We start from the raw sequence: 14,608 nt of genomic DNA on the forward strand, positions 1-14,608 counted from the left end.
TTTATTCCTAATCTCTATCTTCATTACTTAAATAATAAATTCAGACTAATTTTTTTCCAAGAAACCTCATCTGATTTATTCATGGTGAAATCATTTGATTTTATAATTTTCTATAATTCTGATATAAGTAAATTTCATAGTTTTCACCAAGGAAATTCTATCAATCCCTCTGATATTCATATCAAACATCATCTTAGGGTTCCCCTAATCATTCTAACTCAAAGTAATCTTTCTACTCACTAAGTATCCATAGAACTTCTGTAGCCCTCAGACAGACTAATCGCATACTGCTCAATTATTTATGCATCTATCTTATCTCCACTATATTATCAAGTTATTGAGCAGAACTACCCATGTCTTAAACATCCATGTAGCTCCCACTGTACCCAGCAAAGCACACAATAAACCATTTGATAAATATTTAGAAAAAGAAATTACAGAATTATTAGCACACACTACGGCATCATTTGAGAGTCTATTTACTGTGTAGCATCACTTTGGGAAATAAGAACTAGGTTCCCAGAGCAAGTTTAATCCCTTACACCTGATCTAATTTAATCACTAGTCATTACACAAATAAATCAAGCTAAGTCAAATTATTAGGCAATCAATACACAATAATTTTTCTAAAAATAACTGACACGGAGTTTATTTCTATTTCATACTTGTTTACTTACCTATGGCATTTATCATCTAAATCACCTAACTCCGTGTTTTAATGAGCAAATGTGCCATGGGGAAAGAACGTGAGCTTTAGAGTCACAGCGACCCAGGCTTTAATCAAGAAAATCTGATGATGAATTTACTGAGGGATTTCTAGGGTGAAGAGAAGAAACATAATAAAACATGTATTTTCATTCTTTCACTCGATAATGAACAGTCTTACAATTCCTAGGAGTGACAGTGATTTATTTTCTTAAGACTTACATAATTTTCTGACAACATGCTTATTACCTAAGTCCATTCATTCGCTCAATACTCACTGAAGGCCAATTACACGCCTATGTGCTATGCGTGTGGAGAGAGAATACAATCTGCTGAAATACATGATACAGTATGTGGTAATGTTCCACAGCTGTTTATTCAACTACACTAGAAACATCCCTTCTACTTTTCCAAAATCTCCTCTATATTCAACACAATGATAGAAGGTACTTAATAAATATTACTTGACTAACTGCCCAATATTTCTTTCTTTATATTCATTACATGTTAAGAATGAAAGTTCCCAGTAAGCAAATACAGTAGTGATTAAATAAAGAAGTGCAGCAAAGAGGAATTAAGAAGAATGCCATGTAATTGAAATTTTACATGACCATATCCAGGGCTGTGAATGAACCACCCAGTGAAAAATAACCAGCCATTTGCCTGGTTACCTGTCGCCCTTTTCATAGGAAATGCAGGGAAGAAACATACCCTTGGTCTGCTGCCTATGGAAACAAGGCATAGAATCTGAATTTGTACATGCTAACCTCTTCACCCTCTGAGGAGAACAAAAACACCAACATTCTTATATTTGCCAACATTTTTCAAAATGAGCAAGATCATTATTTTTAGTAATAAAATACAAATCAGTACTGTACTATAGTTATATAAGATGTTACCACTGGGTGAAGGGTACACAGGACTCTATTAGTTTCACTACTTCCTATGAGTTTATAATTACTTCAAAATTTTAAAAATATATCAGTAAGGTAATGTCATTTGAATAAGCGCTAGAGAAATTAAAACAAGTAAATAAGCTGCTTTTCTAAACTCAAACACTCAAAATGTACTAAGATTTAGATATTTTGAGAAGATATTTGTAGGATTCTGTTTAAATCGCTAAGTCCTAAATATAATAATCAATCACCTCCTAAGTCATGCAACTTATAAAGTAAAACTTGTGTGTGTGGATGCTTTACTTAGACCAAGGCAATAAACCTATAAGTTCTGTGCAGATAAACAAATTAGTTGTCCCCCTTGAAGAAAATAGCAGATAATACAAAATAATTTTGGCATGACTTTTTAATATCAGATAATGGCTAGGTATCAGACTCCTATTTTTCTTAGGCTAATATTAAATTAATTGGCCTCCTTTAAGTCAACACTGACTGGAGAACAGAGGGCAATGAGCTAGGAAGAAACACTATACAGGAAGCTGGGCCTGGGATTAAACAATGTAGCAGATCCATCAAGTGTTGAATGAAGACCGTCAAATCACCCTGTAACATGATCCCTCTTACAACATAGGTGCCAAGAGCGTAAGAAACTGAGGAAAGCTCAAAGAATTAGTGCCAGAACTCCATTATCACTATTCTCTAAGGGCCCTGGAGTGGAAAGGACTGCCAACAAATGAAGAACCAGAGGCCAGACAGGCCAGTGACCCGTCCAAAGTAACACAGCTTTCTAGTGGCAGAGGTAGAATAAGAATTCAAATCCCTTAATTTCTGGGCCTCTGAAGTGCCCTTATAAACAGGCACTTATATTTTATAAGTAGGAATAATGAATACTTTAAAGGGATTAGGCCATAGGCAAAAGAATCCAACAACTATAATTAGTTTATTTAAAAAAATCTTCATTCAGTAGTCTTCTAAACTCGAAAATACAAGCATAGTACCTGAAATCCACTGTGGCTATGAAAGTATCTAGTTGACTTACAGTGACTAATCTAAACTTGCAACCTCACCAAAACGCATAATTACACTACCACATTAAGTCTGTTCTCTTTACAAAGTAGGGACTCGGTTCTCTTAAGGCTTACAAGTATCTGCTATTGGGTCAGCAAAATGATAGAAAAGGTTGTCACAGCTCACACACAAGTCTCAGGCTTGCCCAGGTACCAACGAGGCACCTGATCACCACGGTGCTCTTTTGTGGAATATCACAAAACAATGATATATGAAACTTAAAATGACTAAATGCATTAATACTGTGTCAAGTCATATACTAATATACTATACACAAATAGAAGCAGGTGACAAAAATTTAAAAAAATTTATGGGAGAAAACCTAAACCTAAGTCATTAATAATTTCCCTCAACTTAAGAAAACCAATGTGCAAATTTAATAGTAAGACCATTCTATTAGAATGGGCTTACAAAACCAAGGCCCTACTCATGCACAACCGTTAAAACAGCAACAACAAAAAACTCCAAATCCAAAACAAAACAAAAACTCAGCACTTAGTGAAATTACAGTGCAGTTGGTCAAAATACAAATAGTACCCATGTTAAGTGGGCTATGATATACAAAGTATTTCCTATACTAAAAAAACTACAGGGCATATCACTAGGCTTGTCACAATTACAACACTATGAAGATCAATAATCCAATATTTATGATCTATTATACACAAGACAGTCTATTGCACACAATGATTTTTGGTTAAATAAAAACTGGAAAAAATGACTCATATCACTAACAGACATTACTTTAAATGTTTTGCCTGAAGTCTTACAGCTTCTGCAGATACAATACTTAGCATTTCCCAATGTCCTTCCCCTGCAGGCTCAAAGACATGCAGGCACTGGGGGGTTGGACAGGACCTGGAAGCCTGAGATGTAAAGACTGAGGGACTCAGTTACAGTAACAATTCTAGGCTTAGGATGACACCTGACACTCCCGGGTTGAAGGGTCTGTGCTGGAGCCTAACACTTCTACAGACTCAGTGGTGGGCACAAAACACCGAGAGCCCCGCACCAGCACAGTCAGGCAAATCCACCAACCGTAACTGCTTGTCTAACCGAATGAAACACACTAAGAAATATCGTCGATTTTATTTCTGGTACTAGACTTTTCACACTCTGCAGGGCTCCTGGTTGAGTTGTTTATAGAAGTGATATTCTAGACCTATCAGCGTCTTGTTTATTAAAGATTCAGGAGCTGAGTACTAAAGTAACCTCAAAAAATTCCCACCAAAGAAAGCAAAACAGAAGCGTCAATGAACCAAAGCATTGCCCAATGAACCCTATCTATTTTGCTTGGAGAGAAATTCTCTACATTTCTTTACTACTACATTTTTTATAATGAATGAATGAATGAATTTCTTAAGTATTTGGCCTTTCTCGAGCATACAATTAGAGGAAGGATAAGGCCATAGGGAAACATGTTAGGAGACTTGGGGGAAGCTTATCAATGGGTTTAAGGGAAGCAGAAGAGAGAAAGAGCAGAGGCTGGCACCCAGATGTGCAATCATTAACCAAGTATTTACTGAGCACCTATTACGCACAGCTCACTGCCCTGGCCCTAAACGTACAGTGGTCAGCAAAACAGACAGAATCCACGTCCACAGGAGCTAGCAGTTACTATGTAACACTGTTGGGTATCTCCTACCCAGTTTTCAATGATTAATCCCATTTTCAGCAATTCCATAATTCAACAGACATTAATTCAATGAAATAGGAATTCAGAGGTTTAAAAAAAAATCTAAGACTTCAGTCTAGGGAAAGGAGACAAACCAACAAAGCAGCTATTAAGTAGGGGTACGACAAAGGGTGCTAAGGGAACACAGGGGAGGGACAAGCAAGCACTGTTCCGGGTAGAAGGAAAGCGTGGGGGCAGGAGAGGGCGGCATACTTCAGAAACTGCGAGTAGGAAACAAGAATGCATCTCTGTCCACGCACAGGACGCACTCTAGGCTCAAACTCACTGAGCCCAGAAGTCCAGGTCCTTACACTGGCCTCCACGGTCTGCTGGCCTCCCCGCCACCCTGACCTCAGCTTTCACCTCCCTCCAGCCAACCCCTTGCTGTTTTCGGAACACGTCAAGCACCCTCCTGCTTCAGGACCTCAGCACCTGCTCTTCCCTCAGATCTAAAACTCTCACTCCCTTAAATGCTTCAAGTCTCTGCTCAATTGTCACCGAAACAGAGAGGCCTTCTCAGATAGCCCTCTATACATGGCAACCCCACCACACGTCAGCACCCCAGGACTCTCTTAAGTCCCTTACCCAGCCTTACGTTTCTCCATGGCACTTATAACCAAGTGACAATAGTATACACTTGTTACCTGTCCCCCGACTAGAATTTAAGCTCCTTGACATAACTCCAACACCTAGCATTGTGCAGAGCAGAGAGCGGACAGTCAAATCTTTTCCTAAGGAATGAACAAATGAATGGTTGTCAGAGATGAGACTGGAGAAGTTGGAGCAAGGTCATACAGCTCTGGAGAGACTAGGACCCCATGCTTTAATGGCCCTTTGGTAAAGACTTAGGATCTATTAAAAGATTTTAAGCAGACTGGAAAGATCGCAACTTTATATTTTTCAAAATTAAAAAAGAAAGAAAAGAGAATTCATTTTGGAAAGGGTATGAGAGGAATCGATAAGAAGGGGTGAGACGAGAGTTGAGAAGAGCATTTAGAAGACCGCTGTAATACTTCAGCAGAGAAATACAGGCCTGAACAAAGGCTTCTGAGGATGAAGAGGCTGAATAGGAGAAATATTTAGAAGATAAAAGCAATGGACATGATGCTTAGCTGGATGTGGAAACTGAGGAAGGCTGAGGAATGGAAGGTGACTGCCAAGTTTCCATTGAGTGACAGGGTAGATGCTAACTGAGAAGACAGGAGCAGGGAAAACATTTTGGGGGAAAGATTATGAGTTAAGGTTTGGAACATCTCAGTGGATATGTCTCAACTAGCAGCTGGGTATATGAATCTAGAGCTAAGTAGTAAAGTTTGAGCTGGTAAAAAAAAAAACAGAGAGTTAAAGATGTATGCTCGATACTAAAATATCACAAATGTACTGTTTTTATTTATTTATTTATTTATTTATTTTGTGAGGGAGATCAGCCCTGAGCTAACATCCTTGCTAATCCTCCTCTTTTTGCTGAGGAAGACCGGCTCTGAGCTAACATCTATTGCTAATCCTCCTCCTTTTTTTCCCCAAAGCCCCAGTAGATAGTTGTACGTCAGAGTTGCACATCCTTCTAGTTGCTGTATGTGGGACGCGGCCTCAGCATGGCCGGAGAAGCGGTGCGTCGGTGCGGACCTGGGATCTGAACCCGGGCCGCCAGTAGCGGAGCGCACACACCCAACCCCCAAGCCACCGGGCCCGCCCACAAATGTACTATTTTTAAATTGTACTTAAATGATTGGCCTTCAAATGTGTTGTTGCTCCATCTGAAAAACTAAAACATATATCCCAGAATAAAATCAGTGCTCTGAATGTCATACTTATTACACATTAGTATATGACAATATACTAATTAAATCAAATATATTTAATCAGGAATATACATTATAAATATTACATGAAAATTAGTTTTCTAAATATTGAAAAGTAATGCTACAATCATTTATGTATTAATGCTTCTTACAAGATCTGGGATAAGTTCAAAGGCTACATGATTGAATTATTTCAGTCTATTTTTTTTCTTTAAGTCCAAGTAAAAGTTGAAAAAATGCTTTAAAATTTTTTTGAGAATTTTTTTAAATTCTAAATTTTCTTAAAGAAACAAAGTTTTACTTAACTTTTTTTTTAAAAAAAAGCCAAAATTTAAAAAATGTTAACATCTAAATATTAGAATTCCCTAACGATGACTCCTTTTAAAAAAGCAATTCTAACATGAAAGGCAACTGCGCAACAAGAAACTCAAGAAACATCTTTCAATTGCTGGAGGCTTCATGGTGAGATCACGACTGATGACCAAGCCAAACAAAAAATTATTTAGTACTGTCTGTCATAATCTTTCTATTGGTTCAAATACTACTGAAAATAAGAATTAAGAAGTCAAAAACTTTAAAGGAGACCCCTACACATATAACAAATGGCTAAAATTTTAACAACTGACAATACTAAGTGCTGACAAGGATGCAGAGCAACTGAAATTCTCTTACATTGCTGCAGGTAGGAATGCAAAATGGTATAGACATTTTGGAAAACAGTTTGGCAGTTCAATATAAAGTTACTGACATTGACAAATATACACTTACAAAAGGACCTAGTAATCCCACTCCTAGGTACAACTCAAGAAAACTGAAAACATCTGTCCCTGTATATAATTGTACACAGACCTGTACATATTTTTTATAGCAGCTTTATTCATAACTGACCAAAACTGGTAACAAGTCAAATGTCCCAATTCACGAACAGACAAACAAACTGTGGTACCTCAATACAATGGAATGCTACTGAACAATACAAAGGAACAAACTCAGTAGTGTGCTAGAGCTAGCTGGTACCAACTTGTGAGAGCCCACTGTTAAATTTTCAGGAATTTTGCTAGCTGGCTGAGGTAGCTAAAAATGGGCCACGTTGAGAGTCTTTACACTGCAATAATTAGCAAATGCTACAAATCCAGGATTTTTTCTTTGGAGAGCAAGTTGTTACAACATCTATGGGCAGACCACTGAACAAACTACTGATACATGCAACAACTTAATGAATATAAAAAGAATTATGATAAGAGAAATAAGACACAAAAGACTACATATTGTATGATTTCATTTATATGATATTCTAGTAAAACAGAACTATATGGACATTAGTTAGATTAATGGTTGCTGGGGGTAGAAGGGCAGATTGACTACAAAGGGGCAGGAGAGAACTTTTTGGAGTGATGCAATTGTTTTACATCTTGAGTGTGGTGATAATTATCCAACTGTATACATTTGTCAAAATTTTACTGCATGTAAATTATACGTCAATAAACTTGACTACAAAAACATTAGACTAGAAGTCATTTATCTCTTAACTCTTTTATTGATGATAAATGCCTCATATGTACAAAGGAAAAACTGGAACTTAGCAAAAATATCAGTAAGGCAGATTTTAACTCACATAAACAGAAAATGATTAAAAATGTCAAAAAAAGAAGTAAACTTGTAATCACAAGTAGTACGAAAATCAGAGGCTGGATGATCCTGCCAAGGATGCTGCAGAAACGGCCCTACTTTAGGTGTGATTTCAGACTAGCATTATTAAGAGAGGTTAGTATCACTAAGGTCTCTTCCTACTCGGAGTCAGAGGCTCTAAAATCCCACAACAGTTTGTGTTATGATAATCTCAGATCCATTTTTCAATTGTGATGAAACATCAATTACTCCTTTGAACATCAAGCAAATGCTATTATTGACTCAAAGCCTAGTGTAGCCTTGTTAGGAGTGCTCTGACTTTAGACAGTCTGGGTTCAAATGCTGGCCCATCAGTGGCCGTGTGACTTTGAACAAGCATCTCTAAATATCTATTTCCCCAACTGTAAAACAGGATTAACATTTTCCTGAGGTTTCAATAAGAATACATGAAAAACGATTTCTATGTGCTAAACAATAACAAACATTTCTTAGACATAACTGGAAAGGGAATATAAATTATCAAATCCAATCCTCTAAGAATTTTAACTTTCCAACTATAGCAGATTTATCCTTTATTTATATATCCAGTGGTTCACAATCTTTTGTGAAGCCAGATCTTTTTGAGAATGTGATGACTCCACAGACTCTACCCAGAAAAAATGTGTATACATGCTACATTCTGCATATGATTTCTGAGGATTCAAGGACCCTCTGAAGCACATGCAGGAAATTAAGAATTCCTGACGTAAACTCTTAAAATTGCAAAGTTGAGCAGTGGAATTTAAGAATCTTCAAAGCAGAAAATCCAACTAATATTGAAATATTACACTGTCATTTACTTCTTAAAACAGATTTTGCAAGTAAGACTAGAACATCATGTCTTCCAATTCATATCTCCTTTTTGCAGAAATTTTAAATTAGAAACATTTTTTACATGAATCGATTTCAACTGAAAAAGAAACTAGTAGTAGAAACCTACATTTCTAGCAGCTTGAGAATGAATGGTTCAAAGTGTAACATGCACTACTGGTGCTCAAATAACACGGGGAGAGTTCTCTAGTCAGTCTAATGCAATAAGTATTTTTAAATATAAAAAACATAAGCTAATTCCTATGCTTAGAGTCCCACGATAAAGTTTTATTTTTCTTTTTAAGCGGGATTTATTTTTTGTTAGACCTATACACTAATATCACACCTAGGTTTTTGTCCCAACATATTTTTGTTTCTTTTTTATGTTGCTTATTTGTTATATAGACTGATGGTGGAAAATAATTGTCAACCTACTATCAAATAATTCCAACCTGGAAATATGCTGCTATCTCAAAGCACAAGGTTTTGTTTTTATTTTTTGTTTGGTTTTCAGACTACAATAACCACTTGGCACTAACCAACTAATACTCATCACTGAACAAAAAATAGTTTTTCGTATGCATTAGCACCATTTTCCCACAGGAAACAACCATTTTTAAGGCACTGGAAGCCGAGGCAAGGGTTCACATACACAGGAAACGTCCTTTCAACCCGATTTTATCAGACTATTCAGTGAAAGGGAGACCTAACACTGCAGATCTCAGAATTCAATGGTAAAAATCAACGAAACTCTTCACCTGAGGATCAAACACTGGCCAGGTCTGCCAAATGGCTTTTGGTCGGAAAGGTCACATCTGCTGTTAAAACCCCACCGTAACCATGAATGCTGGCGATGCCACCACATCCCTTGTACAAGAGAATAAAAGGGCAAACACACATGCCAGGAGCATCTCTGGCTCCTTCCATGAACGAAGGTTTCCAGCACAGGGCGTGGGGGAGAGAGCGGGGCTCGGGAAGACGCCAGGGGAGGCCCGCAGCCCTGGAGACAGCGCCCGGGGGATGGAGGCCTCGCTTGCCTGCGCCCGGGCGCGGGGGGGCTCCGGGAGCCGAGACCCCACCGAGTCTGGCGGAGGGGCCCCGGCCAGACCCCTATTCCCGGACCGCCGGGTTACGCCCCCGCTGCTCACCAGCGGCAGCGGCCAGCCCTCTCCTCCCCCGTCTCTCGAAATACCCCAGCGTCGCTCTCCTCCGCCAGCCGCCCGTGACCCCGACCCCGACCCGATCTGACCGCGACGGCGCCCTCTCCAGGCCGCAGTGGAGGACACAGGGCAGGCCGCCAGCCCCGGCGGCAGCGGCTCGGGGGCAGCGTGGTCCCGGGGGAGGCCGGCAGCCGGGCCGCGGCCTGTCCCCAGGGGCAGCGGGCGCGGGGCCGCGAGTGGGCAGCGCCTCCGCCCCGCGAACAAAGCGGCCCGGCGCGCCGGGGGAGGGGCAGGGGGCACTCACCGGAGGGCGGGCGGGCGCGGGCGGGCCTGGCCGGAGCGGGGACCGCGGCGGGCCGGGGCTGGGCGCCGAGGGCGCGCTGCACGGGAGGGGGCGGCGGGGCCCGGGAGCCCCGCGGCGGGCACAGGGCCGCGGGCCGGGCTCGATTCTGCGGCCGCGAGGTGCGGGAACCGGTCCGCCGAGGCGGGCGGCGCGCTAGGCGGCCGGGGCAGAGATGCCGCCGCCTTTCCCTTCTCCGGCCCCGGTGCCTGCTCCCCCGCGTCCTCCTCCTCGCTGGGTCCCCGCCGCCGCCGCCGCCTCAGCCTCGGCGCTGCTCGGGCTTCTCCTCTCCATCAAGGCCGGGCCGACCCGCAGGGACCATCCCGGAAAGTGAGGGCTTGTTGCCGTTTCCCGCAGCTGTTGGTGGCCATCTTTAATCCTCCTCCTCCTGCTTTCCCCACCTCCCGCTGGCTGCCTGACTGACTGACTCGGGATCCTCCTCTTTCCCCTCCTGCTCCTCCTACTGAGCCGGCCGCAGAAATTGCAGCCGCTCTTCCTCTTTCCCCTCCTGCCTTTCCTTCCTCTTTCCTTACTTTCTTCCCTTCCCTCTGCTTCCCGCTTACGCCTCACTCTTACTGGCCGGTTTCGCCCCCTTTTGCAGGCAGCGGACGCTGGATTCCCTGAGCTTGAGTTTGGCCCCCGTTGTCCCTGTTGTCCCTCTCCCCTCTTCCCTTCCCGACGCACACACCCTGGCTTTCTACCCCTCGCCCTGCGCTCAGCTGCTCTCGTTGCCCTCCCCCAACCCACTGCCCCTCTCCCGCGGGTCTCACCCTCCTCAGTTCCAATTTCCCGAGACTCAGCTGAGAAAGGACAGCTGGGTTCTGCTCTCAACCCTACACCCATTTGCTGGATGCGGTCAGACGGCGATGGAAGGTCGGAAGACTGCGTTCATTTTACTCTAGCTGGAGTACAAAAGGACTGCCCACACTAGCTATTTTACTACGCAGCTTCGGAACTCCTGATGGTACCGTGTTTGGCTCCCGTCCACTATTGGGCCGAGGAGTTGAAGAGCCCAGTCTCAAATGTTGCCTTCCCTCAGTGACCTTGAGCCGGTCGCCTTAAGATTTTAGGGTTTTTTTTAACCTTCCTGAAAAGGACATTATTTATACCTTTGCAATGCTAACAAACAGTCTTTCGACCAAATTGGCACGCTCTGCTAAACCGATAACTGCTCAATGGTCATCAGTTTGTCCCTCATCAACCCAGTGGACGATCTGGGGCATGCTTCAGTTCTGGCAATGGAGACCAACTGAGTCAGCAATTAGGAGTGGACTCCCTTAAAGAGGCTTAGAGTGGGGAAGTGGTAATATCATCGTTCTAATGACAAAGGGGTTTTTCCTAACACTGCAATCTACAGAAGCTTGTGAATTTCCTCTAATAAAGATGAAGCAAGCTGGACTTGCTGTTTGCTTCTTTTTAGCCACTTTGCCTTTGGCAAATTGGACCCATTTGTAAGGATTCACTCAACGATTACTACAAGGTTCAGCACTGCTGAAATAAAATACAAATATTGTATGTGGGCACTTTGGAGGGGGATGGGTAACCGTTGTGCTTCTTTGGGACAGTGGCTATCAAAAAAAAAGCACCTTGCCCTTTCAGAATAAGACGGCTAGAAGTGTGCAAAAATCATTCCTTTCGACAGGCCAAATATGGGGAGAAATGTTTTAAAACATAGTTTTAGATTTTACTTCAAAATGAGTGTTTTTTTAAGTTCAAACCTAATATTGTTATTATAAAAATGAGTTTCAAAGCTCTTTGAAAAGAATATGTCAAAACAAAACCCAAATATATATTTTAATAAAAAATAGTGCACTTTGAGAGGCAGAGAGGTGGGGCTCTACTCTTTTTTCTTTGATCCTCACAAAGTAACCTGTACTCAGTTAGGTTCCGGATTTCAGTTGCCATCTTTCAATACCAGTAATTCTATTTGAAATCAACAACCTGCATCAGCGTCTAAAACTCTTTTAAACCCAAATAAAGTCTTTGAGATAGCTTTGGATAATACATTTTGGAATAAATTATTAAAAACAAAGCACCTATCTGTTGGGGGCGAGGGGTGTATAGTGTGTCTACGCGCGCGCACGCGGGTGTGTGTGTGTGTGTGTTCTTTTTGGCTTTTTGGTGTTTATTTAGATTTTGTGTTTCTCCAGTCTATTACTAGACAAAATTACCACAAAATTTTTGACTCCTAAGTATTTGCTTATAAAACTGTATATTTGCAGGAAAAAAAAGATTGGGTAACATGAATACAAAATGAGTGAGAAAATCAGTTGACTTAAACACTGAGACCAGCATGCATTTTAAAAGGAGGATTTTCAGTGAAATTTGAGGTTTCAGGAATCTTTTTACGATTTTATTTACACTGAAGAAAGAAGAGGTCTGCATTTTTTAAGTTCATTAATACTTTAATTATAAATATTTGTTGAAAGAACTATATTGCAATAAAGTTCATGGATAGATCAATATGCAAATACAGCCATTTCTTGTTAATGTCTTACAAACTGAAAATCTCACACAGGTTTTTCATTGATAGACACAAAAATGTAGCAAGCTTTTTTCTTTTGTACTGAAGCCATAAAAACATAAGCACTGTACGAACGGATAGTATCCAGAGAAATCAGACCCTTCACATTTACTTTCTGCAGCCCTGTTTCAGATCCGTCTTCATTACAGCCTTACCTTCTTTAGTCTTTGTTGCCAGCTAAGTGTAGTTTCTCTGTCATCTTAGGGTTTGAGTATTAAAAAAAAGGTCAGATCAGGTTCTCCTGAAACATGATTATTGTTTCATATATATTCACTCTCAGATAAACTCAAGGTTCTCTATAAAACAAAGAATTGTGTTAACGTGGGAGAAACCCTTTGTGCAGGGGCCAGATGGAAAGGGATTGGGGCATGTGCAGCAAACTCCTCTGGGATTAGAGAAGCCAACAGAAAGGGCTGCGTATTTCTAAGCAGAGCCTGGTCCCCAACTTACAATTCATGAATAAGGTGATGACAGAGAATAACAACCAGGAGGATATCTGTGACAATAAACAAACAAACAAAACCCATATTTGTTTATAACATGATTGAAAATTCTATGAACATGAATAAACAAAGCATAACTTTAAATGAAGGAAGAAGGAGATAAAAGGTTCCTGAAAAATAGCGAAAAGTAAGACAAAGAAAAAATAATAGAAAAGAGCAATTTGGGAAAATTGTTAGGATAGATAATGTGTATTGACAATTTGCTATTTAAACAATTATTTTGTTTACATTTGTTTTTAAGATAAAATAAGTAATTTAAACTTGGCCAGGTAGAATTGTCCCAGAGATAAACATAAGTAAATTATAGAATTGTAAGATATTTATTACCAGAATTCAGAGTGCTAAATTATGCTGGAACACAAAAATTAAAAGGAATTGAAGCTTCAATTGACATTTTAAAATTATATAACTACTATATTTAAGATATACATCCATTTTCCCAGGCTTTTAGGGACAACAATAGAAATGCCATATTGTTTTTCCTTGTTTGAAGGAGCCAAATGGAAAATAAACTGGGCAAGCAAATGAAAGTCTCTGGGGATCATGAGAATTGAATGACTATAAAAACCATATTCTAGACAAGAATATAGTCTTGGGTAAATATTCTATTTTATTCTCATAATCTCTGTTCTTTTCAAAAAGACATTAATAATATTTCTGCTACACATCTTCCTCTTTAGAGGGACCGTCTAAAATATCAAGTGAATAGTGACATGCCATATTTATCTGTACTGATTGAAATTTAGTATCATTCTTCGCTCTTCAATTTGGAGAACTCCTTATAATTAACTGATGAGCTGTTCTCGAGACAGTGCCATTTAGAGTCATTACTGCGCTCTAATTGGGGAGAAATGCTTTTAGAAAGTTCCAATTAGAGACTTTTTCTGTTCTTATAATACATTCAAAAGAGGTACTGAAGCGTTTGTTTCCTTTGCAGGGGAGAAGGTTGTAGCTTGGTGTGTGGTTTCTGTGTTTTTACTTAAGTAAATACTACAAGATAAAGCTTCTTTAAGTTTTGAACAGTAACATGACCACATGAGTAAACTAAATAGTAACAATCATCGGTTTTGCTCATCATGATGATCATGATTATAATTGAAACAGAGTTTTTTTTGCACACTTCATTATTAATGAATTGTATTTCTACTTAAGGTTTGAAGTCCCTCTTGATTTTCAATTCCTTCATATTTCTTTATGGAGAGTTCAGACTTTTCAAACCAGTATCTTGATAAAGTTTTACAAGTTAAATATAGTAGGATGAGGACTAGATTTTTTTCACTCATTAAAAAATTTGGGGGAAAAAATTCAAATGGCTTGTTATAGGTCATTTGGTATATATTTTGTGGCACTCTGAATAAAACCCATATCTTTGATTCACTCTCAAGTTCAAAAACCTCAGAGTTGAAATGATTAATCTTACAGGTGGAAAACTGAAGCCATGAAACTTTTAACTGTGC

General features: G+C 40.0%; 1 protein-coding gene across 11 annotated transcripts in view; it reads right to left on the bottom strand.

Moving 5' to 3' along the window:
- Nucleotides 1-10,563, bottom strand: part of WDFY3 (WD repeat and FYVE domain containing 3) — a 256,639-nt gene extending 246,076 nt beyond the window's left edge. For 8 of the 11 annotated variants that reach the window (XM_087434534.1, XM_087434532.1, XM_087434530.1 and 5 more), the window contains exon 1: nt 10,089-10,563. The gene's annotated coding sequence lies outside the window, so the exon portion shown is untranslated. The remainder of the gene's footprint in view (nt 1-10,088) is intronic. The other 3 variants (XM_087434539.1, XM_087434538.1, XM_087434536.1) reach the window with 2 other exon arrangements.
- Nucleotides 10,564-14,608: the final 4,045 nt, after the last annotated feature.

This window comes from Ceratotherium simum, chromosome 8, assembly GCF_057802395.1.
Source record: "Ceratotherium simum simum isolate JZ-2026a chromosome 8, ASM5780239v1, whole genome shotgun sequence".
Classification (NCBI taxonomy): domain Eukaryota; kingdom Metazoa; phylum Chordata; class Mammalia; order Perissodactyla; family Rhinocerotidae; genus Ceratotherium; species Ceratotherium simum.